The sequence below is a fragment of the Puma concolor genome, chromosome E1, assembly GCF_028749965.1.
Source record: "Puma concolor isolate L17-30 chromosome E1, mPumCon1.1.hap2, whole genome shotgun sequence".
NCBI classification, from domain to species: Eukaryota; Metazoa; Chordata; class Mammalia; order Carnivora; family Felidae; genus Puma; species Puma concolor.
Genome location: NC_141680.1, coordinates 62,909,251 through 62,922,022, shown reverse-complemented (window position 1 = coordinate 62,922,022; position 12,772 = coordinate 62,909,251). Strand labels below are relative to the sequence as shown.

Sequence of the window (12,772 nt, the reverse complement as noted above, 5' to 3'; positions counted from 1 at the left end):
AGCTCCAGAGGGACCACACGGCCTCCAGCCGCTGCCCCCAGGAGGCTCCACCCCAGGCAGTCCTGCCGGCCAAGCCTGAGGCTGCCCTCGGGACTCTGAACCAAGCGTCTGGTGAGGGCTTGGGGGAGGGGTCCCGCAGGGAATGACGAACAGGTCACACGGCTGCCTGTTCCGCCTGCTTTCTCAGCACGCTGTGGACACACAGACACGTAAGCAGTCGTGTACGTGGGCGTATGCGGGTGTGCACGCGTGTGCGTGGCTGCGTACACGAGTATGCAAGGCGTGCACATGTGTGCGTGGCTGTCTACGGATGAGTGCGCATACACAGGAAGGAGTGTGCGTGACCGTACGTGGGTGTGTGTGCACGTGAGTGTGAATGGCTATGTGTGTGCGTGTGCACATGGTGTAGAACCACGCAGGTGTGTGCAGCTGTGTGCGTAGGCAACATCTGCTTGTGATTCGTTGGGACGCGGCCAGGAGGAAAGCGCACCCTAAGGACAGTCAAATGTCATGGGTTTCAGGACCTGGGGCTGCCGGGGAGGGGCCCCAGGCTTCACTCTGTCAGGGCTGGAGAACTGGGAGGGTCTGAACAAGAGGTGGGACTGACGAATTTCAGTGAGCCCAAAACCGCCCCCCGGGGACAGCGACAGCACCAAACAGCAGCTTTCTTTTTTCCACTGTTTATTCTGAGCGAGATGGTGCAAGCGGGGGGGGGGGGGGGGGGGGGCAGAGAGGGAGAGAGGACCCCAAGCAGGCTCCTCGATGTCAGCACAGAACTGGGGGATCGTGACCTGAGCCAGGCCCCCAGGCCCCCCACAAAGTATGTGTCATAATGGACACACAGTAGATGTATAATCAGAAAAAGTTCAAATTTCGTAAATTTTCGGAGTGTGTGGGGAGCGGCTGCCGACGGGGTGCGGGCCTTCTCGGGACAATGAGCACACACGTTGGCAGATTCTGTGTTTGAAAGGTTGCTCGCTTCGTGACCTTTGGAATCCCCAGATCAGCGCTTGCTTCCCTGGTCATTTGAAGACGTGAATAATGACCAAGTCGCCAGATTTGCGCGTGCCCGGCTGAGGTCCAGCCAGGCGAGGCCCCAGGATGGAGACAGCCTCGGTGCAGAGGCTGGCGAGCGGCTCCGGCCAGGCGCACCAGCTGCGAATCCCCGCTCCGGCACCTGTTGGCGGAGTGACAAGTTCACCTGAGGCTTCTGAACCTCATTTTCTCTTCTGTAAAATAGAATCCACCAGTAGGAGTTGTTTTTCTGATTCACAGGGCTACCTACCATCTATGTAACGTGTGCCCGCAGGCACATGCCCGTGTGTGCATGCGTGTGCCCCTGCGCGCGTGCACTTCCTCTAAGAACAGTGGCTCAGTATTAGCTAACTCTGTATTTGTGGCGACTCCATCCCACCGTGCATAATGGGGATTAACCTTCTTCTGGGATTAGACAGCAGGAGTGGTAACACAACTCTGTGAATATAATGAACACCACTGAATTGTACGCTTCAAAACCATAGACTTTTTTTAAATGCTTATTTATTTTTGAGGGAGAGGGTGTGAGGGAGGAGCAGAAAGAGGGGGACAGAGGACCCAAAGCAGGCTCTGTGCCAACAGCAGCCAGCCCGAGGCAGGGCTCAAACTCACAAACCACAAGATCACAACCCGGGCCGAAGTCAGACGCTCAACCGGCTGAGTCACCCAGGTGCCCCAAACCGTACACCTTTTGATACAAATGATATCTCAATAAAGATGTTATTTAGAAAGTGAGCCAATAAGATTCAAAATCGGAACAGCCCATATGTATTACATAATTTCGATGTATTAACAAAAACATTCCTGCAAGGAAAGATCCAGGATCAGGTGGTTTCATTGGTGAGTTCTACCAAACATTCAAGGAAGGAGTAACATCAGTATTACACAAAGTCTTCCGGAAAACAGAGAAGAAGGGGCTGTTTTCCCTTATTTTGTGAGGCCAGTATGACTCTGGCACCAAAATCAGACAAACGCGGCACAAAAACATTAATCGGCTGAATCCGAAGTCTATGTGGAAACGCTCAGCATGTGGATCCACAAAGCAATCTGGGAACAGGACAAAGTGGAAGGACTCACACAGCCCGACTTCAAGACCCAGGGTGGAGCCACAGAATCGAGACAGCGTAGCCCTGGCGCAGGTGGACAGGCGGCCTCAGAAGGCGCGGAGCGAAGCCCAGACACGGACGCTCCTGTGCACCGTCGTAAGGTTTCCAACACGGTCCCCAGAGCAGTCCGATGGGGACAAGGCTTCTCAACAACAAGTGCTAGAATTAGATTATTTGTTGCTTTTACTTAAAAAAAAAAACAAGAAGCCATCATGGAGCACTGGTCAGGACGGGCTCGGCGCCGGGCAGAAATGACTGCACGCTGACCGTGCGTCTGTCCACACCACGCGGGGGTTGTGCGAGCCAGGACCCGGCCCCTTACCCCTGGGCCCAGCAGCTGTGGTTTCCGAGCGGCCCAGCATCGGCTAGAATGGTGGCAGAGACAAGAGTGATGAGATGCCCGACGCACCCACCAGGGGCCCAGAAGGGACACACATTCCTTTGCCCGCGTGCCACTGGCCTGAAGTCACACGGGAGCGTGGAGAAGCGCGGGCCCGGTGGGTACCGATTACCGGTGACGCCGAGTGTGCCGAGGCCGGTCGCGTTCCTACCGAGCACTTGCGGCTGTGAGAGGAACACTCCGTCTTTCAGCCAGCACGTGCCAGTGTGTCTGCAGCTGGGAGTCCTCCCGACGGTCAGGAGATCACGACCCGAGCCAAGTGGAAATCAAGACTCGGACGCTCAACCAACTGAGCCACCCAGGCGCCCCATAACGTTTTGAACATGTTTGTAATACCTGCTTTAAAGTCTTGTTTGATAGGGGGGCCTGGGGGGCTCAGTAGGTAGAGCATCTGACTCTTGATTTCAACTCAGGTCATGATCCCCTGGTTCATGGGATCGAGCCCTGTGTCGGGTTCTGCACTGGCAGAATGGAGCCTGCTTGGGGTTTTCTCTCTCCCTCGCTTTCCCTCTGCCCCTCCCCCACTTGCATTCACTCTCTCTCTCTCTCTCAAAATAAACTTTTTAAAAGTTTTTAAAAAATAAACTCTTGTTTGGTAAATCAAGACAGTCTTTTTTTGATTGGCTGCTTTTTCCTTGCCTGTGGATGATATTTTCCTGTTTCTTTTCATTTGTTTCTCTCTAAAAAAAAAAAAAGTTTATTTCTTTGAGTCATGTCTACACCCAAAGTAGGGCTCGAGCTCATAATCCCAAGATCAAGAGTTGCATGCCCCTCTCACAGAGCCAGCCAGGCGCCCATTTCTTTTCATTTCTAGAAAATTTTCACGTGTACTGGACATTGCAGATGATATGCCATAGAAAGTCTGGATTTTGGGGCGCCTGGGTGGCTTGGTCGGTTAAGCATCTGACTTCGGCTCGGGTCATGATCTCACGGTCCGTGAGTTCGAGCCCCACGTCGGGCTCTGTGCTGACAGCTCGGAGCCCAGAGCCTGCTTCGGATTCTGTGTCTCCCTCTCTCTCTGCTCCTCCCCGGTTCATGCTCTGTCTCTCTCTGTCTCAAAAATAAATAAACGTTAAAAAAAATTTCTAAAAAAAAGAAAGTCTGGATTTTGTTATCTTCCTCTGAAGAGTGCTCATGTTTGTTCTGGTAGACAGTTTAATTACTGACTGATCGTTTTAAACTCGTCTAGTTTTGGTTTTGTGCTTTATTAGGGTTATCTGTGCAAAACTTATGGTGTTTCCCCAGGGCCTCTGACTCAGTGGGATTCGGTCTCCAAACTGTCACCCCTGTACATTTTATTAGGGCTTCAGAGACAGAAGAGTAAGCTTGCCTCTAGTGGCCCTGACTCATAAGGATCAGACTTTCCAGGTCTTAGGTGGATGCCCAGGGAGTGAATGAGGTGTTGACAAGCCGTGTCTACTCTGGCTGGGCCAGAGTTCCCAGGTCCCCAACACTGGTCCACAACTACTCCTCTGTCTGTCTTTAACCCCTCTTGGGTAATCTTACCCTGCACATCTACAGCCCTATCCTCAGCCGTGGTCTACAAGGGAACCAGACAGAGACCACCCACAGACCTCTGGGTGCAGCCTCCTCCTCTCCAACGCCAGGCCTGAAGATCCCAGCCCCTTCGATTGCCTCAAATCCTGATCTGCTTCCTCTGCTTGGCAGGATCATGTGTTCTTCTTGGATTCTGGCTCCCTGCCCCTCAGGTGGAGGTGCTACCCCGGGCAGAGCATCCGTGGGTCTAATCTTAGGGGTTTCTATCCACCAGGGACGGAAGTCTTGTGCTGCCTACTATCCACTTCCGGAAAACAACTACTGGGCATATTTCGTCAGCCTCCACAGCTATTTACAGTGGGCAGGGTAGTCTGGAAACCTGTTAAAACATCACCAATGGAGGGGCGCCTGAGTGCCTCAGTCGGTTAAGCAACCGACTCTCGGTTTCAGCTCAGGTCATGACCTCATGGTTTTGTGAGTGTGAGCCCCGTGTTGGGCTCTGTGCTGACAGCGCGGAGCCTGCTTGGGATTCTCTCTCTGCCTCTCTCTCTGCCCCTCCCCAACTCGTGCTCTCTAAACCAATCAATCACCCCTGGAGGCAAATGTCTGTGGTCGTTTGGGCCCACATTTTTAGCTCATGGAGAGGACAGTGTGTTGTAAATCTCAGTCTGTTTTTCACCTATTCTACTCTGATCCGAGGGGCGAGTTATAGCTGTTCTTGAGGAAGCACTAGCTGGTGGAGGGTCTGCTGGGGCCTAAGAGACAGAAATTCACCTAAGCTGGGCCAGCTCCCAAGGGAGGGGGTCGTCGGACTCCCCAGGGACACCGTCACGTTGGGGGAAGGGACCATCCTCTCCATGCACTGAGCAAGGCCGCAGGATGGAGAACCCAGTGCCTGCTGGCAGGAACCTTGATGCCCCTCCCGAGCTCGGCATCCCTCGTCCTAATCCTGGGAGTAGCCAGGATGGCTTTTCCCAGGAGCATTGCCTTACACTCACCCTGGCAGAGAGCCCTTATGCCTCCGGCAAACCCGCCCGAACACTCCCCTGCTGGAAAGAGCTTAGTCTCTTGGCAAAGGAGACCCGCGGCCAGGGCTCCCCATCTGCACCTTACACATTATGCTATCATCCCGTCATAGTGGGGGGAGCAGGGGTCCTCAGGCCTTTTCCCACCAGAGAAGCTGTCAGCAGTCTGAAGGCAGGCAGTGTCCCCAGGACCCAGAAGCCTCCAGGGAACGGACCCCTGCCCAATAACCCTGACACCCAAGGTCTCCCTCTTATTCTCCAAAGCCCTGGTGCCAGGCTGTGAAAGAATCAGCTTGTGGGAGAAGGGAGACCCTCCACCCCCAGGAGCGGGGTCGGGGCTTTCGGGAGACGGCAGGTGCAGGCAGCGGTGGGAAGGCCGGAGAAGTCCCTAACCTCAGCTGTGATCGTTGCCTCCACACCCAGCTGACTCGGCCAGTGCCACTGGCTGAGCGTGGCCCCTCCCCAGGTGTCCATCACTCTCCCTCTAAGGCTCTGGGCCCCAGCGACGTGGTGAGGACTGGCCACGGTGGGTGAAGATAAGAACAAGCCCACACAGGAAAGCTAGTGGGCTCGTCGATTGGCTTCTCGGGCTGTGGTTCGTGGCTCACACTCCAACTCGGGGCGGTGCATCCCATGTGGCCCGACGGAGGGTGCCGGCTCCAAGGCCCTCAAAGGAAACCTTGCAGGAACCCTTTCTCTATGGTGCCCATGAGCCTGAACACCTTTCCACAGGGGGGTGCTCGAGGCAGGAAAGGCCTGGCACTGAGCCCACAGACACCCCCAGAGGCAAAGCCTCCCTCAAACTGAGCTCCTGGGGTGACCTGAGCCCTGGATCCCACTCCCTGCTGGGAGCACAGAGGCCCAGGGGGAGAGATCTGACCTGGGTTCCCCCTGCAGTCGGCGTGGGACCGTCACCCCTGCCGGCTGCCGGCCACACAGACCTTCGTGCCCAGAGATGATGGGGTCCTGGAGGTCTTAGGTCTTTTCTGTCCCCTCGGCGTCCAGAAGAAAACAAAATGCGCTGTTGAGGCGTCCCTCGGCTTCCGCCCCAGTGAGGCGAGCATCCCCAGTCTTACCTCTGGGTGTATTCAAAGGCTCCAAGACCAGGCTGAGCTCCTGGCCCAGGGGCAAATCTGGCTTAGCAGCGTCCCCGGGAGGCACCTGACCCAGAGCCGGTCAGAACAGCCAACGTGCCTTGGCCCGTCCTCCCCCGAGACCGGCCTGTGTGACCGGCCATGGGGAGCGCCAGAGTGGACCCTAAACACAGTGACAGGATGTGGCTAAGTCTGACTCCTGGCTCAGCCCGGCGTCATGGATGAACCTCCGTCCCTCTGGCCAGACGTGAGCGCACACGAGTGCTCCCACACATGTGCCTGTGTGTGCACACGCGTGTCCATGTGTGTCCCCATGTGAGTGCCCGAGCACACGTGCTCACATTCACGTGTGGTGGTGCATGTGTGCACACACGACCAGTGAGGGAGGAGTGGTGGCCTGTGTCCAGTGACCTGGACAGGTTTTCTCCCCCTCCCGGCTTTCTCTCGGCTGCGCCTGCCTCTTGCCTCCTCCAGGAAGCCCCCTCGTGCTGCCTTCGGCCTGATGCTGCTCTGGGTGGTTTGTGTTTTGTTAACCTCCACTTACAGTTCGGGGGCCCTATGTCCAGGACAGGCCACCGTCGACAGTGCTGTCCTGATAACTGTCCTATTGACTGTGACACGTACTGCCCCCAGTCTCGGACGCGGGCCAGCTGTGGAGGCAGAGGTGCCTCCTGTGGTCATCTCGTACGTGTCTGTGCCCGTCCTTCCGTACCAACTTGGCCACAAGCGTCCCGTGCCGGCACCCACAGCCTTTGCCGCCACAAGCTGGCAGTCCCTTGTCTTAGAATGTGCCACCCGTTCGCTCACTCATCGTTCCTTCGCTCCGCAGTGTAGCGCTAGGGGAATAGTGGCGGAGCACCCTGTCGTGCTGGGGTCCTGCCTGTCGCAAGTCACAGAGTGGATGCGGTGGGGGTGGGAGCCACAGCGGGGGTGCGGGGACCCAGAGGGACGACGCTCAGAGAAGCTGATGTGCCAGCTCGGCTTCCTGGGCCCACATCTGAGAAGGTGGACGGAGCAGCTGCGGCGAGTGGGGAGAGAGCCCGGGCCTCTACCGGCCGACGTGGCTGGGAGCCGGCGAGAGTGCGGGTGATCCGGCCTCGGGGAGAGGGAAATGGGGGCACAGGCAGATCGAGAACTCCTCCTGAAGTAGAACCAGCGGGTCCTGGTGGGCAGCAGCTGGCCAGTGGCGCCGAGGAAAGGTCCGGAACAAATGCAGGCTCTGGGCTGAGCCGTGGGTGACGACCGGGCTGTGGCTCTGGCTCTGGGGGAGGGCCGGGTCCCACAGCAGGAGGCTGCCACTTGCTCAGCGTGACCAGCACGAGGGCACCTGCGCCCCCCCCCCCCCCCCCCCCCGTGGCACCGAAATGCCCTTTGGGAGACAGCCTTGGTTTCTAAGCACTGTGTCCACATTCTGCAGGTGTAGAGACCGTGCCCGTCCGCACCTCCCAGCCATGGAATTTTCCAGGCCCTCCCAACGAAAAACCTTCCAGCCCAGACAGCAGGGTGGGATCCGGACTGTGGGCGGCCTCCTTACGGGCCTGTCTGGTGCGCAAGCCTCCCAGAGGCCTCCATACCCTTCCTGAGCACAGCCTAGAGCCCAGGCTTTTCTGTGGGCCTCGCAGGGGCTGGCCCTTCGGTGGGAAGTCCCTTCCCCCCACCGGGAGCCCACCTGTCCCTGATCCGAGCCAGCTCTGACTCAGTTCTGCCCCACCCCGCTCAAGCGTCCTCTTTGCAGCTCAAGTGGCGAGGTCTGGTTTCAGGCAGGTCTACTCAAGGGTGCTCTCCTCAAAGTCAACTAAAACCTCCCTCCCTCTTGAGGACCTCAAGGGCAGAGCCTGAGAAGCAAGCCCAGACTCCTGGGAACGACCTTTGTCCAGCTGCAGCCAGGCTTTTCGTGTGGTGCCCCTGGGCACCCGAGGCCTCTCCCTGCCCTCCCCCCCACCCCATCTCACAGCACCTGCTGCGTGATCCAGACGAAGTCCTCCTCCCAGGCCCTCTCACCACAGGGAGAGACAGAGGTAGAGCTTGGGCAGGGGTGGGGGGGGGCTTCCCACTGTCTCCTCCCCTCAGAGTCCTGACATGTGACAACGCATGCAAAACACTGCCAGCCGGGGAGGCTTGCCTGAGCCCTCGGTGTGCAGGGTTTTTACTGCGACTTCATTACCGCCTGTGTGTCAGGCCGACCTTTAGACCCCAGCCGTCCCCAGAGGCCGGGCCTGATACTACATCTCCTGAAGCCCCCCGCACAAGTCGCACCTGAGACCACCCCCTTGGCCAAGGCCCCCAGGCGAGCCAAGACATGCCTGGCAGGCGGGACCCTGCAGAGGCCTGGAGGTCGCGTCCCAGGAGCAGAGGCGAGGGCGGACCTCTCTGGGCCGCGAATTCTCCACCACCCGCAATACTAGAGGCCTGGCGTTTTGCCAAGCAGGTGGGCGCTCGCTCCTCGCCCCGGCCCCGGGTGGGGGCTCCCTGCATGGGCACCCCCGCCACAGCCTGGGTCACACCCTTCTTGTGGACCGTTTCATTGTGTCCGTCCCCGGTGGGTCCGCCACACGCACCTCCAGTGCAGAGCACAGGCCGGCTTACGGTGGGTGGGTGGTCATGCTGTCCGTGACCTTCCTCTCGGAGACTCTGATGAGCCCGTATCGGGCACCGGGGCAGGTGTGAGGGCCCCTGGCAAACCTTTGCTCCACAGCCCTGCTCTGGGCATGGACACCCCTTCCGCTGTTGCTCTGGGGTGCAAGTGCCCTCACCCTCTTGACTCAGGGCCGTATCCCTGGGAAGACAGCCTCCACGGTCTGCCCGAGGCGAGAAGGGAGAGGGCAGAGGCCCGAGGCCAGAAGCCAGAGGGCAGAGGCAGGCCCCGGAGGGCTGATTTGGTGAGCTGAAGAACTCAGAATCTCAGGGGTAGAAAAACAGTCAGTAAAGCAGGTGTGGGGGCAAGTATATGTGCGTGTGGTGTGCCTGGGGGTGGGGAACGCGTGCGGGTGGGTGTGTACGTGTGTGAGCTGGGGCAGGTGTGCGTGGGGCTGTGTGAGGCCCCCAGGCCGCCTCGTCCCTCTGCCCGGTCTCCAACCCCCGGGGGTCTGCCCAGCCTGCACATTGTCACCTCTGCCCCCCGACGCGGGCCCCGTCACTCACCCTCGTGGTCTCGGCCCGGCTCTGAGAGACCCCGGCGGAAGCTGGGATGCTGGGGCACGTGGGGTGTGGCAGGTGGCCACTCCCGGCACAGGTCCCAAGGACCTCCTGGTGCTGCGGGTGCAGGGGGAGGGGTCGTCCCAGCCCCAAGCCCGCAGGAGGGACCTGAGTCCTAGAAGACATGCCGCCCCTCTGTGGCCACACAAAGCCTCACCCTTACAGTGCAAACGGACCCCTCACGCCCCAGGGACCCTGTGTCAACGCTACAGCAACAGTTGGTGAAGAGTGGGGCCCGGAAGTCTCGGACCGGACACACGGACGCATGCGGTGAACCCCTAAGTGTCCCAGGAGCTCAGCGTCTCTTTGCCTGAAGAAGCGGTCACGGCGGCCCCAGAGAGGGTCCCCTGCGGAGCCTGCTGGTCCTCACAGGTGCACGACCCCCCCACCCCCCACCCCCGCTCTAGCCGCTCGGCAGACTCGATGGACGTGAGGTCACGGTGGGATGTGAGAAGGGAGGCTCACCAGAGCAATCGCCCGGGTTTGCTGATTCAGATGCACAGGAGCGGGGACACATCTGTGTGGAGTGGGCGCCAGGGTGTGGGGCCGGTGCGGAAGGAGCAGGAAGCCCCACGCAGACGTGCACGTGGCTCCCTGGGCAGAGCCTGCCCACCGCACGCGTGGCAGCCTGTGGGTCTGCCCGCGCTTGCCTGGCGGACGGGGACCGGGCACAAGGGTGGCCGCCAGAACCCTCTGGAAATGCGGGCTCCGTGGCACGCTGTGCGGGAAGGTGCCCACGGGCGCAGAGAGACTGGAACGTTCCTGCGGGAGCGACTTTGCCGGACCCGGAGCCCCAGGGGACGCCCTTCTCGGCACCCTTTTGGGACATAAATTCCCATCGGGCTCTTCTCTGTGGCCGCCCTCGGTCGGAACGGTGGCCGTCCAGCCGGGCTTCCGGAGTTCAACGGGGGCAGGGATTCCGAGTGACGCTTAGTCCCCAGAGACGACGTGATAGTGATCGCCACAGAGGTAGCAGGGCCAGGGCGCAGTCGGAGCCGTGCGAGTGCTGGGCTCTTCCTCCAGCGGGCGAGGAGCCCGGGTCAGCCGAGGGCAAAGAGGCGCGGGCTGGTGGCGGGTGCACAGTAGTTGTGACCGTGTGGCCACGTGGCCGGTTGCAGGAAAGAGCGCCACGGCCATTCCGTTGTGATTTGTGTGCGTTTTCGCGTGCCCGTCAGCCCGTTTGCTTGCTCTCCCCTCCTCCTGGTCCCGCCCCATCTGCCATCCTCCGAGCCAGCGGTGGCCCGCCTTCCGTGTCGGTTACAGGGTGGCTGAGACACAAGAAGGGATGCGCCGCCCGTGGGGTCCAGGGCAGCACGTGTCCAGGGTGGGCTGTCGGCTGAATGACGTCAGGCCCGTCTTGCTCCTGGCTTTCCCCGGAAACGAAGCGCTCCGTGGCGAGTTTGCACCGGTGGGTGCGTGCTGCGCACGGCCGCCCCTGGACCCAGAACTCCTTTCCCTGCGTACTTCCGAGTCCGTGTGGCCACGGGGACATTTTGCCCGCGATTCAGAGGACACACGAAGCTGCGGCAGCCACGTTCTTCTTAGTGTGAAGGACCAAGCTGTGAGGTCTAGTGCCGTCACCTTCCACCCCTGGGTCGGAGCTAACGGCACCAGTGGTGACACGGGTCACCAGCTGACGGCGCGCTGTGAGACAGGGCGCTGCCTCCCTGGCGCTCCTGACCAGAGACGCGCAGCATCTAATCGCGATGGACCCCGGGCAAGGCGGAGCTGAGGGACTTTCTGCAAAAGAACCGACCTCCAGTCTCCAAAAGGTCATAAAGGTCAAGGAAAGACTGAAGAGTGTCCTGGAGTGAGGGAGACAAGAGGGATGAGCCAGCCCCAACAACGGTGACCTTGGATTGGGCCCTTTCACTACCCAGAACTGAAATGGGGCGTTTCCGGCCGGCCAGGAGAGTTAAGTTCTGGGGATGCGCTGAGTTGGGGGGACAGGGGGGCAATGGGGAGCAGTCTTCCGCGCTGGGGCGCTTGGCGGCAGGGGCTTGGGCCACGTGTTGCCACCACAAGCACAGAAGCAGCTGGACACGAGGAAGCCTGGGGAGCCGATCGGTCTGTTTATGACCCCAGTTGTGGTGATGAGTTCGCGGGGCTGGGCCCCAGCTGCTCTCACTGTACGTTAAATCTGTGCAGTTTAGTATTGCTAAAAAGGAAACCGCGGGGCCCCAAATGTAGTCACTCACGTCAGGGACCCGTTAGCCAGTCATCCGGGGAATGCCCTGGTCAGCACCAGGACATGTACTGAGGGACCCCTTCTGTTCCCCTTAGGAGGGCCACCTGGCCTAAAACAATGCATTCTTTGCTACTAATTTCCTTTTTTCCATTCCCTCTCTTCCTTAAAAACCCTTCCTTTTCTGCAGCTCAACGGAGTTCCTCTATGCTTGGGGATGAGATGATGCCTAATCCACGAACTGATTAATAAAGTCAGATGTTCAATATCTGCTCAGTTGAATTTCTGATTATCTATCGACTATACCTCAATGAAGCCGTTCTTTACAACAAGAACGTCACTGGGACAATTTTTAAGACCTGAAAGGGAGCTGAGGACACATGGTGGGGACATGTGGTGTTAGTCCCTTGGCTGGTGTGTGTGTGTGTGTGTGTGTGTGTGTGTAGGATAATGTCCATTTGAAGGAAACAGACACTAAGCTACTTGCGGGCGATGGGGTGCTAGTTTTGCAAACTACTCTCAAAATGGTTCAGAGAAAACGGTTGTACTATCCTTGCAATCCTGAATGATTTCAGAATAAAAATGATCCATAGCACTCGAATGTGTCTGGAATGTCCTGGTGGCCTCGGTGGAGTGGGGCGGGTGCTGCCGGGTGTTCTGATTCGGGGTGTGGGTTGAGGGATGTAGGGAGACAATTTTAAGCTGTGGGTGTTTGGGAGAACACTCCCCAGAGGGACCTCTGCGAGCAGATCGGGCAAAGGGTGGGCAGGGGGCTGGGGACTGTCCCCCAGGCCACGTGGAAGCCGTCCCCCAGGGCTCAGAGAGGGGCGGAAGCAGGTGTGCTCTCTCCTGGGGATCTCAGAGACCTGCGGGCGGATCCCGCAGATGAGAGCTCAGCCCCGCGCTGCATAAAGGCGCTTCCCAGGCACCTGGCTAATGTGCTCTCTGGAGCCTCACTCGCACACAGGACCGGCTCCTTGTCCCACCCCCACAGCTGGCACCTTGAGTCCCTCTTGGGAACAAATGTCCAACAGGTGTCTGGGAAGAAAGCCAGACTGCACGAGTTACCTGTGTCAGGGCAAGGAGTCCCTCCATTTCACTCGCCGATGATTCGCAAGCCAAGGACGCGCCCAGAGGGCAAGCCCGGCTGGGTCTGCAGGACTGAGGGGGTCTCCGAGAGGCAGGATGGGCTTTAGGACGGGAGCCTGTCTTCCTGGGGCGCTGGCCAGGTCTGA

The 12,772-nt window shown here is 59.1% G+C and overlaps 1 protein-coding gene across 4 annotated transcripts in view; it reads left to right on the top strand.

The window, feature by feature from the left end:
- Positions 1-12,772, top strand: part of FASN (fatty acid synthase) — a 76,430-nt gene that overhangs the window by 51,610 nt on the left and 12,048 nt on the right. The window lies entirely within an intron of this gene.